Genomic DNA, 15131 nt, shown 5'->3' on the forward strand with positions numbered 1-15131 from the left:
TAGCTAATTCATTTCGGACAGCATTATTATATTCTGGAGATAAGATGAATTTGTATAGTTCATTTAAACAAGCCCTAGCGCCTATAAAATTGGTCCCATTGTCGGAGTGAATTTCAATAACAACTCCTCTTCTACTAAGAAACCGCTTAAATGCTTGAAGAAAATGATCTGTAGATAAGCTAGTGACTAATTCCAAGTGGACTGCATTCGTTGCCATACAGACAAATAAACAGATGTAGGCTTTAATTGGTCGTAGTGGCCTCTGGCTGTGATTAAAGTACCACACCACTTCCGTTATCATTAGCGTCTCACTTCAGTGGCGTAGAGATATAATTTTCTTTCCACTAATAGGAATAATAACAAAAAAAACGTATAGGAGTAAAATACATGCTCGTGGTAAAGTAAACAAAATAGACAAGGATAGTAAAGTATGCAGATTTAATATAATTATTGATTACAAATCTAAATATACATCGATGTGTTTCAGTAGTATAATTAAGGCCAGTTTACTATAGCCACTACAACTTGACAAAATAATTTGTTGAATGTCATCCTGTATGGTCCCTGTGCTAACAAGAACGTAGAGCCTCTCTCTGAAAGAAAGTACAAGTTTAAAAAGTCATTATGCAAACATAAATGACGAGAGCGTATTTTCCTCCTAATGATATTAATGCTAGGACCAGGAAAAAATACGTAGGCACGAGATCCTTACCCCATTCTCTTTCAAATGAGCCGCCTATCGGTCGAAGTCTATACAGTTTATTGAAAAACAGTGGAGCGTATACAAATGCATAAAAATTTTGAAATGGGCATTAGTTTTACTTTTATTGAAGTGTCTACACATGGAACTTTTTATAAATGCTTTCGTAAATAGCATTGCGCATTGTCTACAAATTTCGTTGAATACCTTCATAAATAAAACATACAGCATGCGTTAACAATAATTTTGAAACCGGTATTAGTTTTAGTTTCATTCAAGGTGCCTACATATGATATTTCGTTTAACTGCTTTCATAAATAAGAAAGTTGCCTTTACGCATGCGCAAAACCAAATTTTAAAACTGGTGTTAGATTAAGTGCGAATGTATAAAATTTCATTTAAATGCTTCAGTAAATAAAGAAGTTGGCATTGCGCATGCGCAAAACCAAATTTTGCAACTGGTGTTTAGATTTGTATTTATGCCAAATGCCTATGTATAAATAGTTATTTGTACAACTAGTTTCGAAAGTGATACTTTTTTTTCACGAATTTGCAGTTTGATTAATGAGGGCGAAGCCCGAGTTAATCAAGCAAATCCATGGAAAAAAAACACTTTCAACACGTGTTGTACACGAAATTTTTTTGCATAGTGATCCATAATAACCGCACAATTGAATAATTTGATTGACATTTGCGATTTACTGTCACTCAAAACTTCTGGATGCTATTGTTCATAGACAGGACTAAACTCCATGGAAACGCATAGTAAAAATCGTGAAAAATAGTACCACTTTCCATACGATTTTTCGTTAGAAAAAGTCCGATAATTTCATCATTATGTAAAAATTTCATTTAAATGCCTTCATAAATAACAAAGTTGGCATTGCGCACGCGCAGAACCACATTTTGGAAACGTCGTTAATTTTACTTAGTTACATATAAAGTTTCATTTAAATATCTTCATAAATAAAAAAGTTAGCATCGCACATGCGTTACACCAAATTTTAGACACTGCGCATGCGCAAAACCAAAAAATATGGGTATGCACGGAATGCTTGGACCAAGTTCTTTCAAATCGGTTCAGTGGTTTAGAAGGAGTACGTGTGACGGACAGAAGGACGGACGGACAGACGTCAAAGTGCAGCCAATAGCGATTTTTCACTAACTGGGGTGACTATTTTCGCTTCAACCGATCTACCCACATCTCGTAGATTTATTTTTTGAACTATTGAAATTATTTCGTAATTTTTGTTGCTAATACACCGCCTGTTGCCCGAAAGTGTTAGCCAAAAATTTGAATGATTTGGAAAGTGCCATAGACGAAATATGCAAGTTCACCTCGCGAAAGCACCGTCTAGCTAGAATTGACGCTACTTTGCGATGCAGTGGTATTCAAATCTATTTCAGTATCTCTCTCTGTTTTGACTACAGAAAATTAGAACATTGGAAACGTGTTTACTATTAATAACAACGAATTAACTATAATCGAAATCCTTCAGATCTTACCGCGAAATTTTCTTATGCAACAGTGAAAATATTTATACGGATGACATGATAAATCTGATACGCGTGCAACGCGTTGGCAGTTTGTTAATAGAATCTAGAAAAAAATGTGTACACACATTACAAAATCAATGCAATTGGAGCAGAATGTAAATGGCGTAATCGTCCACGCATTTTACCCGGAAAACTGAATAAGTGAAAAGTGATTAGCTCGAAATTAATTAGAGCTTGTAGGCGTGTTATTATGTACACATTTAAAGTGATGACGCACTGTTCTGATGGCTGGAAAATGGTCCACTGTCCGACCGCAAGTATAATTGTCTGCTTTTGTACGTCACTCCGAAATTACAATAACCCTAATTACTCTCCCTCATTTTCGTTATTTATTAGCCTAAACCGGCCGTAGTTGTACAATGCAAATTCGTGATTACTCACCGGGTAATCATACCGTGAAACAGAATGTAAACAATGTAATAATGCGAACCAGGTACCTACAACAGTAATTATTGTTACGATCGTAAATAATTACGTTACATTATGCTGCTAATTATTATTCACGAGGCTTTATGGCAAATGTGATCGTTTAGAGAAAATAGTCTTTGGCGGCATTCGTGTTGTATTAATACGCAATGGTTACGGGACATTTGACTTTCAGTTTTCAATTTTATGCGTATTTTTCATGAAAAATGCAGCTTATACTTGTGGGAATTTAGTCCGTCCGTCTGAAGGTTTGAGATCCCAGCATGAGTATGTTATATTAGAATTAGAGAACGGGAGTGTGGAAATGGGGTATTCACAAACGTACCAAGTTAGCAGCCAAAATGCCGAAAACTGTCGAACGACTAGTAACGGCATAAAAAAACACAGCTTCCTGGTGAGCATGCGCATTTTGTGTAAGTTTGCTTTAAAAAAAAATTTAGAACACAATTTTAAACCTACAAATAATCTAATGTCCAACTTCCCTGAATTGGGTACGCATTTTTGTGAAAAAAAAAAGATTTTCCTACCAAAGAATCGAACCCGAGCCGCCCGGGTTGCAAACCGGATACCCTAGTCACTAGACCAATGTGGCTGAATTTAATTCATTATTTTGAGAAGGGCCACCTAAAAGACGTAAGTGCTCGTTAAAAAACAAATTTGCGCTTGCACTCTTGACTAGCAGCCCCCTGCAGCTAAACTAAAAATCCTTTTAGATCGCTCCCTTAAGACAACAATAAACAATTTCCGCCACCTTTCACAAAAAAGGTTTCACAACTCTCCCTCCAGCGTCGTGGTAGTAAACTCGTTGAACTTTGTCAGGAACTTCTCTTTCTCTGATCTCGTTTCTAGCTGAGCTGTTCTGGATGATGCCGGATTTGAATGATGCTACGGTCATGGTATCGCAGCGCAGGTACGTTTATGGTGCCGTTTGTCATAAACGCTGGTATGAGGCGGTCGATGGATATTATGTCCGTGCTTCCATTTAATTCGACTATTTGGAAGGGACCTTCCTACGAATGTTGCAGCGACCTCTTCATACCTTCCTTGCGCTCAAAAACATGAGAGCATATGCCGAGCTAGGGGTGGACAAACACTTTCAAATGTCCGTGCAGTCTTGAATGGGGCGATTCGAAATCCGCAAAGGGCATATGGGAGAAAAATTCAGAAGGAAAGCATAATGCAGTTGCATAAACGAGTGCATCAGGAGAGTAATCAGAATCATCTGCTCGAGTTGTACGTAGTAGGTAGCGTTCCGTGCGATGGCATTTTATTGCCTGCTTTTAGCGTCCGATGACGACGTTCCACTTTACACTTTACACACTAATAGATGTCCTCTAGGAAAAACCTCGGATCGAGTAGCGTGACCGCATACGTAAATCCCGAACTTGGTGATGACAAGGGGCAAATTGGATGTGGTTGAACGTCTCGATTCTAGCTGAAACTGTCTTGGAGGTGACACAATTTGGCAATGCACCTTGGATCGCTGGCCTGTAGGCCACACGAAACGTTGGCAGAACTTGGACTCTTTCCTTCTGCTCGGGTGGGACATGTTGAGGAATTTATTGAATATCAACAACCGGAAACTGTTGGGGAACGTAGGGTTTCATCTGCTTGTCGCACATAATTCCATGATTCCGAAAAACAGGGGTAGGTAACTTGACAACGTCTTTAAACAATTGTTTGAGGTCGTCATCTTGAAGCTAATCTTCCGCGAGCTTCTGGTAGGCTTGACTCAAGATTACCCAAGGTGGAAGTTCACATTTTGTGGTATATGAAGTTAGAGGAATTAACAATCGTCCGAACCGAAATATTGTAAACACGCTGCGCCCAGGTTAAAAAGATCTGGCCTCAGCTTTCTCAGGTGCGCCCTTGTTGATAACGGGTAAATTATTTCCGAAATAAAAGTTCATCAGCTACGATGCAACTTGCATCACGTACTGTACATGTAAAAGTAAATTGTAAAACGAAATTAATTTGTCGTCGCTCAGGTTTACGATAGAAAAGCACTCATATGCCGCTAGCACGAAACAATTGCAATGACTCGAGTAGGGTGTTACGTATTTCAAATGCGAATTAAACAATGCACTTATTGCAGTGAACTTGATTTATTTTGTTTCTTCGTCGGTGGCCGAATTTTATTTAGAGACCTCGTTCTTCATTGTTCTAGTATGTATCAGCGCGCTTGAAAATTGTAGTCTTTTATTAGTGCAATAAATAAGATTCCTGGTACCTACTTGGAACTGGGCGGTCGCGATTAACTTTTTTTAGAACGCTCTTACACTTAATTCGCAGCAAGAAGCAATCACTTAGGTAAAAATTTCTAGCGAACCATCTGTACCCTAACGTGATCGCTACTCCCTCCCCTTTCACTTATACTTCTTTACGCTAAACTAGCTTTCAAGATCGCATTTTTTTGCGTGGACGCCGTGCACTCTCAAACGATTGCTACTCGTCTCTCTCCTTTTTACTTTAACTTCGCCTTTTATGTGGCGGATTAGAAAATTTGATATAGCCCCAACGCTGTGTTTTACCAGGATATCTCCCAGCGTACTCTTGTGACGTCAACAAACAATTCCGGTAACAGTCTCCAAGAATAAACACTATATCAACCATTCCTACTTGAGTTTGCAACGTTGATTAAAAAACAAACTGCCGATATTTTACAGTTATTTGTGAGAATTGAACATCTTTTGTTTTATCATGGCACACTTGGGTTCGGAAAAGAACCTTTTTTTACAAATTGGCGTTTTGTTTATATCGGTGGACAATTTGTAGTTTTGGATACCCAGAGGTATAATTTGTTTAGGGGGGGTGCCATTTGAAATTTTTAAAAAATATGACATTTAGCGAAGGTCATTCAAAAATTTTACATTCCCGATAAAGTACCTAAAAAAATATGTAATTTTGGAAGAGGGCTGTACCTGTGTTTCAATCCAAAAATTAGCCGCCTGCGCGATTTAGTTTCTCTCAAAAAAAATTTCGAAAAACTGTCAAATTTTGACGAAAAAAGGTTATAACAGAGAAATCGTTAAAGTTAGGGGTATAACATGTTACATAAAAAAATATGTACTTTTCAAGTATTCTCCAATCAGTAATAAAATATGGGGTGTTCCATTTAAAAAATGCAAGTTTGATACGCCACTGGAGATTTTAGAAACATGCCGGCGGAAATTGTGTACAATTTTGCTCTAAGACTTTTTTCGGCATCTTTTATGGTAAAGGAGTTCCGAGGGACATCCTCTACACAGTCTGAAAGAAAATTTTAAAAACAAATCTTGAACCTTAGTGCCACTGCCGTCTTACCAGAATAACGCATTTATGACTTTTTCAAAATATCTCACAAAAAAGATAATGTATCTACCTGTAATGAAAATAATCAAGAACTGCTATGTGATGAAAAATGAAATATCAAAAAGTTATAGGTGAAAGATTTGCCATATTTTATAAAAATATATAGAATTACCTATATCATGTATTTCATATTTCTGAGACACATCGCAAATCTGCAGTAAGCATTTAGCATTTTTTTTCTAATGCGCTTCCTGCCTGTTGATGGGAACCATTTTGTCACGAATTATCCGACGAGATTCCTGATACAGTGTAACATTAATTGTCAGTTGTTTACTGTTTGACCTTCATTCTAACGAAATTAGTGTAGGTACGTGTAGAGATACGAAAAACGGTAAACAGGAAACAGGAATTTTTTGAGTTTTGAAAACAAAAACTTAGCTCTCAACGAACACTTTCTACAAAATTTGGAATCTAGAATACTAAACAGAGATCACGTTGCCTGCACCCATAGTTACAGGCTGTAGAACTGAATGTATTCAGTACCATTTTACAAAAATTGAAAAACTTGTTGCTGGACAAAATAATAGAATGGAAGAATGCACAGAATTTTTATTAAATCGTATTAAATCTGTTGCAAATCTGATGCAGTAAATCTTTCGTTTTAGTTTCAGGTACGTTCCGGGCACCGCACCGGTCGTAAGAGAGCTACCGTGAAGGTAATTATTTTTTACAAATGATTTATTACTATCGCAACGCTATGTTAATTAGATTATTTCTTTCATAAACTAGACCCTTTATAAATAAATTGCTTCGGTGTGCATTGTTTATTAATTTTTATTGTCAATTATGGCAAATCATCTTGCTAAACGGTATACTAACAACAAATTTGTTTAATCTAGTTCTGGTATGATGACAAATGGTTCAACGAATATTAATTAACGATCGTTCGACGATGCGCGTTATCTTCAATTTTTTCAGACTTTTGCGTGAGAAACGTAAAGATAATTGTTTCAGATTCTAGTTTGTGTGGTAAAACACATTACCGAATTAATGTTCACAGGTACTTACACTATTAACGATGAACTAAATAAAACGTTCCTTAAAGACTGATAATTATGATTTATCACTTATCTACTAGGGCGGATTTTACTATTTATCACTTCGACATCGATGTGAAGACTGAGACTAAACACAATTTAATTTGTTTATATACCAAAAACAAAGCGTTTAAAAAAAACCTATCACGTCGGAATATCATATGAGTCACATCCGCTTGTATTCGTTATTGTCGATGACTTTATAGACCTGGATAACGTTCTCGAAAATTCGCTACAATACGTCATTGAACCTGTTGCAGAAGTAGGTAGTTGAGAATCACAGATGTAAATAAAATTTCTAACGGAGTAAATACAATAAGCTATATCTAAGAAACAAAGATGATTCCAGAAAAATTTTTAAAACCGTTTCTAGGCTAGAAAGGGGGAATTAAAATGCCATGAAAGAACTTACGCTCATCAACCCCCCTAGGTCCCATCTACGCCAAATAAAAATAAATACTTAACCCTTATCATGAAAAAGTTTATAAAAATATCCAATGATACAAAATATAATAATTACTGTACAGAGTGTATCAATAATTACCAAATCAAATATTCAAGTAGAGGTTTGGTATTTAAATTCTCTTAGTTGGAGTAGGTGGGGCTTAGAGGTTTGATGGGGGTAGAATAACATTTTGTCTTTGGAAAATCTAGAGGCATTCAAATTTTGGGGGGAGGGGTGTCATCACTCACACCTTTTTATTGTTCTTCTGAGACAATTGAAAGTACCCAATGTCCCTATGGGTGGATGAGTTCAAAAAATAGTACAATTTTTGTAAAATACGCTAGAAACGGCGACTTAATCTTTCCACATTGTGACGACAACCAGGCGATGATTCATTCGGGTCAAACGAATCTTTGTAACTATAAAGTGTTATCGAAGTTGTACGTTGGCCTTATCTCGGCGGTATTGTTGAAAGCAGGCGTCCCGGTTTATCCATAATTTCCTTTTTCGCTCGTATCTTGCGTAATATATTACGCCTGCCACGAATGTTATAAACCTACTCTTGACGTTGTACCTATGCTATAAAATTAGTTATTTTAATTTTTTATAACCACTGAACTACACGATTTTCAAAAATGGTATTGGACGTTGCCACTAAGTATTTTTATAACAAGATCGAAAAACTTTTTTTGGCCAACTAATTAGTCAAAATTATGCACGTAAGGTAAAAAAACCTTTAAAACTGAGTTAACAATTGAAAATGTTTTGTTTAATGTTTCGACTTTTTAAGATTTTTTAAATTCCTCTCACATTTTTCTTTACGCATGCTGTATTGTATTTTCATTGGTTTCAGCAGGATGGTGCACCGGCGCACAACGCCCTAATCTTGCAAGAACACCTATCGGGCAAATTTCCTGGAAAATGAAAAATATGTCCGATCGGTATTCTGGCACGATTCGGACGTTGTGTACGGGTGCACCATCCTGCTGAAACGAATAGTTTCCAACTGTATATAAAAATGCTACTCAATACAGGTTTACTTTTTTTACGGGTTATATAAAAACATAAAAAATCTCTCAAGGATGTCTTATAAAGCTCAAAAATTCAGTTCGAAAGTGTTTTTTCCTTATCTGCTCAAATACCACAGAAAAAAAGTCGCAGTCAGGTCGGCCACCTGTAATTTATCGCAGAGTGATTTTATACATTGCGAGTGTGAAGTCTCGAATTATCACAATAAATATTTGAGTAAACGGTTTTGAAAACAATCCTCGATCACGTGAATTTTTATCTTAAATAAGACGTATTTTACTGTAATTGTCACTTAAGGATCGTCTTTTGTTTGTTATATATGACGCGAGCGATAATTTTTTACATGGAAACCCTATTTTAGCTCATTCACTTCTTAAAATTGATTTAAAATATTTGATAAATGGCGAGCTTAATCCTAGTTTATCAACTCCAAACTCGTACGTCGACGAAAAATGTCTCCGCACTTAAGCTGGTCAATTAAAACTAGATTTTGAGCGAACACTTAAATCTTGAACTGATCCTTGATGATCCTAAAGAAATATACACTTCAAATACATACAATTCAAATGGCGTACTTAAGAAGAAGAAGCAAAACACAATTATATCCTCTCAATATCGGAGTTAAAGGAGAACCCGTCCAATACAGCGGAATCCTCCAATTAAATGAATTCACTTGCGAAAGATTAATAAAATATGGATGGTGGCAATTAAAATTCCATGCGTTTTCACTATCGCCTCAGTAACTCAGTTGTTACTGTTACAGCTCACCAACGAATGAGGACGACGATAACCCAAAAGCATGGCTAAAATTGCGTGGTTCAAATTCCAACAATATAGATGGAGCCATTTATTCAACTTTCTTTACTATAATCTGTTCACCCAACAGATGCAGTTAAGCCACTCCCAATAAGTTTTGGTCCATGTAATAGCAGACCTGTTTCACAGTCACAAAAATTATAAAAACCGCAATGTCACATTGTACATTGCATGACTAAGTTATAAAGTGTTATGTTTTGAATATTGACCTTTCAACACACAGCAGGGCATAGTTTCAAATTGGTTGTCTTGTTGAAATTAACGGCAAATTGAGGTAAGACAAATACAAAACGCAATGACAGGTTTGACGTTAAGGATGTCAATTGAGATACGGCAATAATAATTGGAAACAAATAGTTGCGTGTGTTACAGGTTTTGAAAATTCGGTCAATTAAAAATGTTCATTTAAATTTGCCGGGAATTTTTTGGGAGGAGCTTAACTGCATCTGTTCGATGAACAGATAAAAGAAGCATCTATGGTTAAAATGTACTGACTGCGCATGCGCACATCTAATGCAATATCAGATATGCTTGCTTTTAACAGAAGCATCTGTGATTAAAATTTCAAAAAGATATTTCTATAAATTAAGACAGTTGATATTGTGCATCCTGCGCATGCGCACATTAATATGATGTTTACAATATGCGATACGTTTGCATTTACTAAATGCATCTTTGTTTAAAATGTCCTAGAAATATCTCCATAAATACTCTTACAGAGTGGAGAACACTTTTTCATTGCCAGTTTTACAAGATACCGTTGAGAGATTTTCAATACAACGTTCCATTTCGAAGAAATCATCATCAACTTTATTTTCTTATATGGCCCGTAAAAATACACACTGTATTGAGTAGCAATTTTGATTACCGATACAAAGATATATGGCACACAAAAAAAACAAAAGTTGAAGACTGTTGTTTTCAACAAGATGGTGCACCCACACACAAGGCCCTATCCGCGCAAGAATACATACCTATCGGAGGAATTTTTCATTTTCCAGGGAGTTTGTTTGATATGTATCCTTGCACCATCAGGGAGTTGTGCGCGGGCGCACCATCCTGTTGAAACCACCAGAGATTACAACTTTTGTTTTTTTGTGTGCCGTACATTGTTGGATTCCTAATAAAAATATCTCCGAATCGAAATGTTGAATTGAAAATCTCTCAACGGTTGTTAAAAAGTAATCGTAAACGATTTACATCATTTCCACTTGCATTCATTTCCCAACTTCTGTTAAAATCGTAAAAATCCGGCTACAAATATGAAAGATAGCGTTGCACATGTGCAATGCATTTTTGACGTGCTACCATTGAGTAATTCTAATCCTTCACTCAACGGTGCTACTTCAATTTCAGTTTATAAGAAGAATTTCATTTCAATGCTTTTCTAAATAAGAAAGTTGGAACTGCGCATGCGCAGACCTAAATTTTGAAACTGGGCGTTAGATTTTCCTTTGTTCCAAGCACCTATGTATCAGATTTCGTTTAAATGCTTCCATAAATAAAAAAAGTTGGCACTGGGCATGCGCAAAACCAAATTTTGAAACTGGCGATTGATTTTCCTTTATTCCAAGTGCCTATGTATCAAATTTCACTTAAATGCTTCTTTAATTAAAAAAGTTGGCACTGCGCATGCGTAAAATAAATTTTTGAAACTGGCGTTAGATTTTCCTTTATTCCAAGAACCTATGTATGTATCAAATTTCATTTAAATGCTTCCATAAATAAGAAAGTTTGCAATCCGGCTTGTAAATGGTCGAGATGCGAAAAGGGCACTGTGAATGTTGATTGGTTAGGCTGAAGCTATATGCATATATTGAATTTCATGAAATTCGGCTCATAATTCACAGAGATGTCAAAAGGGCCTTCCTTATTTTTTGGGCTATATTTAGGGTGACCATAATTTTTCAACAAGAAAAAAGTACATTTATAATTTATAAGGGAATGCACTGCTAAAGCTAATACTCTAGGAAATTTTTCTGGTCACAATTTTACGAATCTAATCAAACAGTAAGAAAACAAAGTTTTTTTTTATCAAACATAGGTACATAAATTATGTGTCTTTATATGTATATATAAATTTTAAAAGTTAATTTTCTTCCGACGATCCTGCCTGAACATTTTAATCATCATTTTGGTACCAGTCGTACTTTTTGGAACCATGAATTTACTTCAGAAGTTGCCATTTCATCGATAGGTTGCTGAACAATGGATCAAAATACCTACAACTAAGCAATACGCCAAAGCATCAAAGACATGCAAGAAGTCATAATTATATTTCGTTTGGACAAAAACTATGACTTAATTTTGTGTAATTAAGAAAAAGAGTACATTTATGTGTACTTGATAAATCGTAAAGGACAATAGGACAGCGTTTCAAAAGAAAGTACTGTCCTACTAAAAAAAGTACATATGGTCACCATAGCTATATTGCCAATTCACGAACTCCGATTTACAAATTTGATAAAGAATCCACCTACAAAATTTCATCGCAATCGGTGGGTACATTCGTTATCGCCAAATCGTGCTAACGGACGGACGGACAGACGGATAGACACCGCAAAATTATAAACTCGAAGTGGACATTTCGCAGTCTGCGCATGCGCAGTTTAATCGTCTAAGATTTTCCTTGGCGCAAGTTCCAGAGCTATAGGTACGCTACCGAATGCAAAAAGAACAAACTACCTAAATATCTTGAAAACTGTAGGAGTAGTTAAGGCCTCGGACAGACGGATGAAGGTGGCTGCAAAATTCGGTCGCGCAAATTTAACACTCAAGTGCCAGTATTTTTTTAGGAAAAATATTTGTATTTGCGTTTTATCATTGCCCGTGTCGTAAAAACGTAAAACTGCTATTTAAAGGATGATTTTGTAACAAGTTGAGTGGCACTCGATGTTTGCCATCGTATTAAATCTCGGAACAATGCCATGGTTACGCTTATTACAATTTCCCCCCGCTATCGTATTGTAAGCGTTATAATTAGATATTTTTTCGCGATTTAAAAGGTTGAATAACCTAAAAGAATGTATCCGAAAGAGGATAGCGTAATTACTAGTAATTGCTTTTTATTTTATTAGTGGGAGCGTAGAGCTGTTGCCTGTGCCAAAAATAGCCTAGCACCTCCTAGCGGTTGTCCGGGCAACAACAGCGGGACCCCATTGACGTGCACGCGACCTTCACCTCGCGGTCGCCGTGGACTACTCGACCGTCTCACGAACCTTCCCAGGTAAATCAGCTCCGAGCGCGATTACGACTCGGTGAGTTTTCCCCTCCGGCCCTCCTCGTTCCCGGAACACACACACATAATAAATTCCTTTGGCAAACAATGAAAGTTAATAATCAAATTCGAGACGATAAAATGAAACTGCCGCGCTGCAAGGGCAGAGTTGATAATTGTGATGTACAACTGAAATGAAATGACCTTGCGAGAATTGTTTTGTCAGCTAAATGTAGTAGAAACTTTGTCGCCAGTTTTCGAGGTCAAATTTACATGCATCGGAATTTCGCCCGAAAATGTGGAAGTGGTTCGAAATGCCCTCCTCTTCTGTTATCAGTTGCGTACTCGTTGCACTGAGCTACTGCACTTTCTGCCGGTGCTTGGGGAGGTCGCGATTTGATAACGCGTATCGCCCCCGTCGAGAAATTAGCAAAAATCGCGGTGATTTCGCTTTTTATTTTTCTTAAATTGTACGTTACGTAATTGCGTACGTGCTCGCATACAGGTTTCCTTTCTTTTCCCTTTAACCAGATAAGGACGGGCTGTGGTACCGCGTGTGGTGAAATAGAGAGGGAAAATGGACGGAATCGTAGTTTCGTAGTAGAGCCAAAGTTAACCGTAAGGAGCGCTGTGTCCGTCGCGACACTTGTTTCACTCAGTTACTCTACGTCGCTCGTGGCGTTTGTATTTACATTCTTGGAAGCTGAGCTCGCGTAGTTCGTAGCGTAAGATCCGGCACGTTTCGCCTTTTTCGGAAACGTTAGTGCATAAGTGTTTTTATACTGTATATCCCCATTACTGATGGCTCGATCCTGCGAGGCGAAAAACAGGAACAACAACAAAGAGGTACCTAAACGCAAGCGTGACCGATTCTTTCCTTATGTAATTGTAAGCTACTTTTCAAAAACGCCACGTTTACCTCGAAAATCCACCGATTGCCCAAACCACACACTCTTGGGAAAAACGCCGCACAAAGAAACGCTCCCGATTGTTTTTGGTGGGAAACACGGAAATAATTCACCGCGAATTTTTTTTTTCGAAAAACAGACCCTGATCTACGTTCAAGGCTCTGTGAAAATAGAAAGCCTTATATACAGTATATGAGTATAATAATAAATAATGGTAACAAAAATGTTTGCCCTTGTAGATTTCGATATTGATTAAAATCGTGCCGATTCCCAGAATGGCATGGTAACAATTTTGGCAATTGCGAACGCTCAAAATCGTTATCAGGAATACAGATAAATCGGTCAATTGTAGAATAATGGGCGCGTTGTAAATTAAAATTGAAGATTCAATCTCTACGAGTGATAACTATTTTCTAGTGAAATGGAGCGTCTTCTCGTCGCGATATTTCAAATACTTCTGGATGTAATTTAAGTAAATCGCACTATTTCGCGCCAAATTTCATTGCTCTCACACATCCATGAGCGACTCCATGAGCTTCTTCATGGTTCAGGTGTTGTACTAATCTATTGTTCTTTAAAATTCATTCATTCTTCCCATGTCGGTGTTTTTAATTATACGCCCACTGCTGACGCGCTGTTAGAAATGAAGTATGAATACCTAGCGTTAGCCATGGCGTATCAAGTTTTGATTTCATTACAGAAACAGAATTCCATATTCACTGTGCCCTCGACTATGGCCCTTAGCTCTTCGATGCTTTTCCGAAAAACGAATATTGATGTTTACAACATTCAATGAACAGTTTCATTTTGCTTGCCAGTTTCAATAATGGCACCTCGAATGGATACAGGTTATTTAGAATGAAGCACAGAGGTTAAATTGTGAAGCAATGTCGTGGTTGAAAAATACAGGACCCTTTGACTCTGTCTGTCACAGTTCCACTAATGGAATTCTGTGCTGTTTTCTTACGCAAATATCGATCTCGCGCGTTGATTTTAAATCGCAGTGAAAACCGAAATAGATAGGAAAAATGCAAATTTGCTCACACAAAACTCTGCGACTGCATATGTATCTACAACCCTTTATGGCCAATAAGCATTTCCGTGTTGACGCCCATAATACCTACTTATAATTCGTTTAAGACATATTATGTTTCTGCGGAGTTTATTGTGGGGAAATTTAATCCTTTTTCTTGTATATTTCGGTTTGCACTGCGTTTTGAAATAAATGCACGCGATCGTGATCTTTGGAGGAAAACGTCAACTGTTTTTAGATGTTTTGATTGACAAAAATGCACCTTTTAATGGCGGTAAGGGCCTCTAGAGTAGGAAGAAGCACAAGGATACTTTAAAAACCCACATTGACAATTTACTTATTTCACACACGGTGTCCAAAATTGAATGAACAATTTCACAATTGCCAAGGTTAAAAAGGTTCGTTTTTTAAAATATGACACCCTGTATATTGCAAGGTCTTTCTTTTGAAGAGATAATTAGCCTGGGAAAGTGGAAAAGTTGTCGACGAAGAACTACTTTTTTCTCGACTTTTTTAAAGTAGTGACAGTGGTCTATCACTTTCGGTTGTACAGGATGTAGCTACTTACCAATTTTCTTATATGAAATGGCAACTCTCATTTTTTATTTCACA

General features: G+C 37.0%; 1 long non-coding RNA gene across 1 annotated transcript in view; it reads left to right on the forward strand.

The window, feature by feature from the left end:
- The first annotated feature begins 2825 nt into the window (after positions 1–2825).
- LOC116174160 overlaps positions 2826–15131 on the forward strand; it is a 45991-nt gene continuing 33685 nt past the window's right edge. The window contains exons 1-3 of the long non-coding RNA XR_004146049.1: positions 2826–3096; positions 6640–6690; positions 12439–12618. This is a non-coding gene — a long non-coding RNA (uncharacterized LOC116174160). The remainder of the gene's footprint in view (positions 3097–6639; positions 6691–12438; positions 12619–15131) is intronic.

This window comes from Photinus pyralis, unplaced genomic scaffold, assembly GCF_008802855.1.
Source record: "Photinus pyralis isolate 1611_PpyrPB1 unplaced genomic scaffold, Ppyr1.3 Ppyr1.4_LG6, whole genome shotgun sequence".
NCBI lineage: Eukaryota > Metazoa > Arthropoda > Insecta > Coleoptera > Lampyridae > Photinus > Photinus pyralis.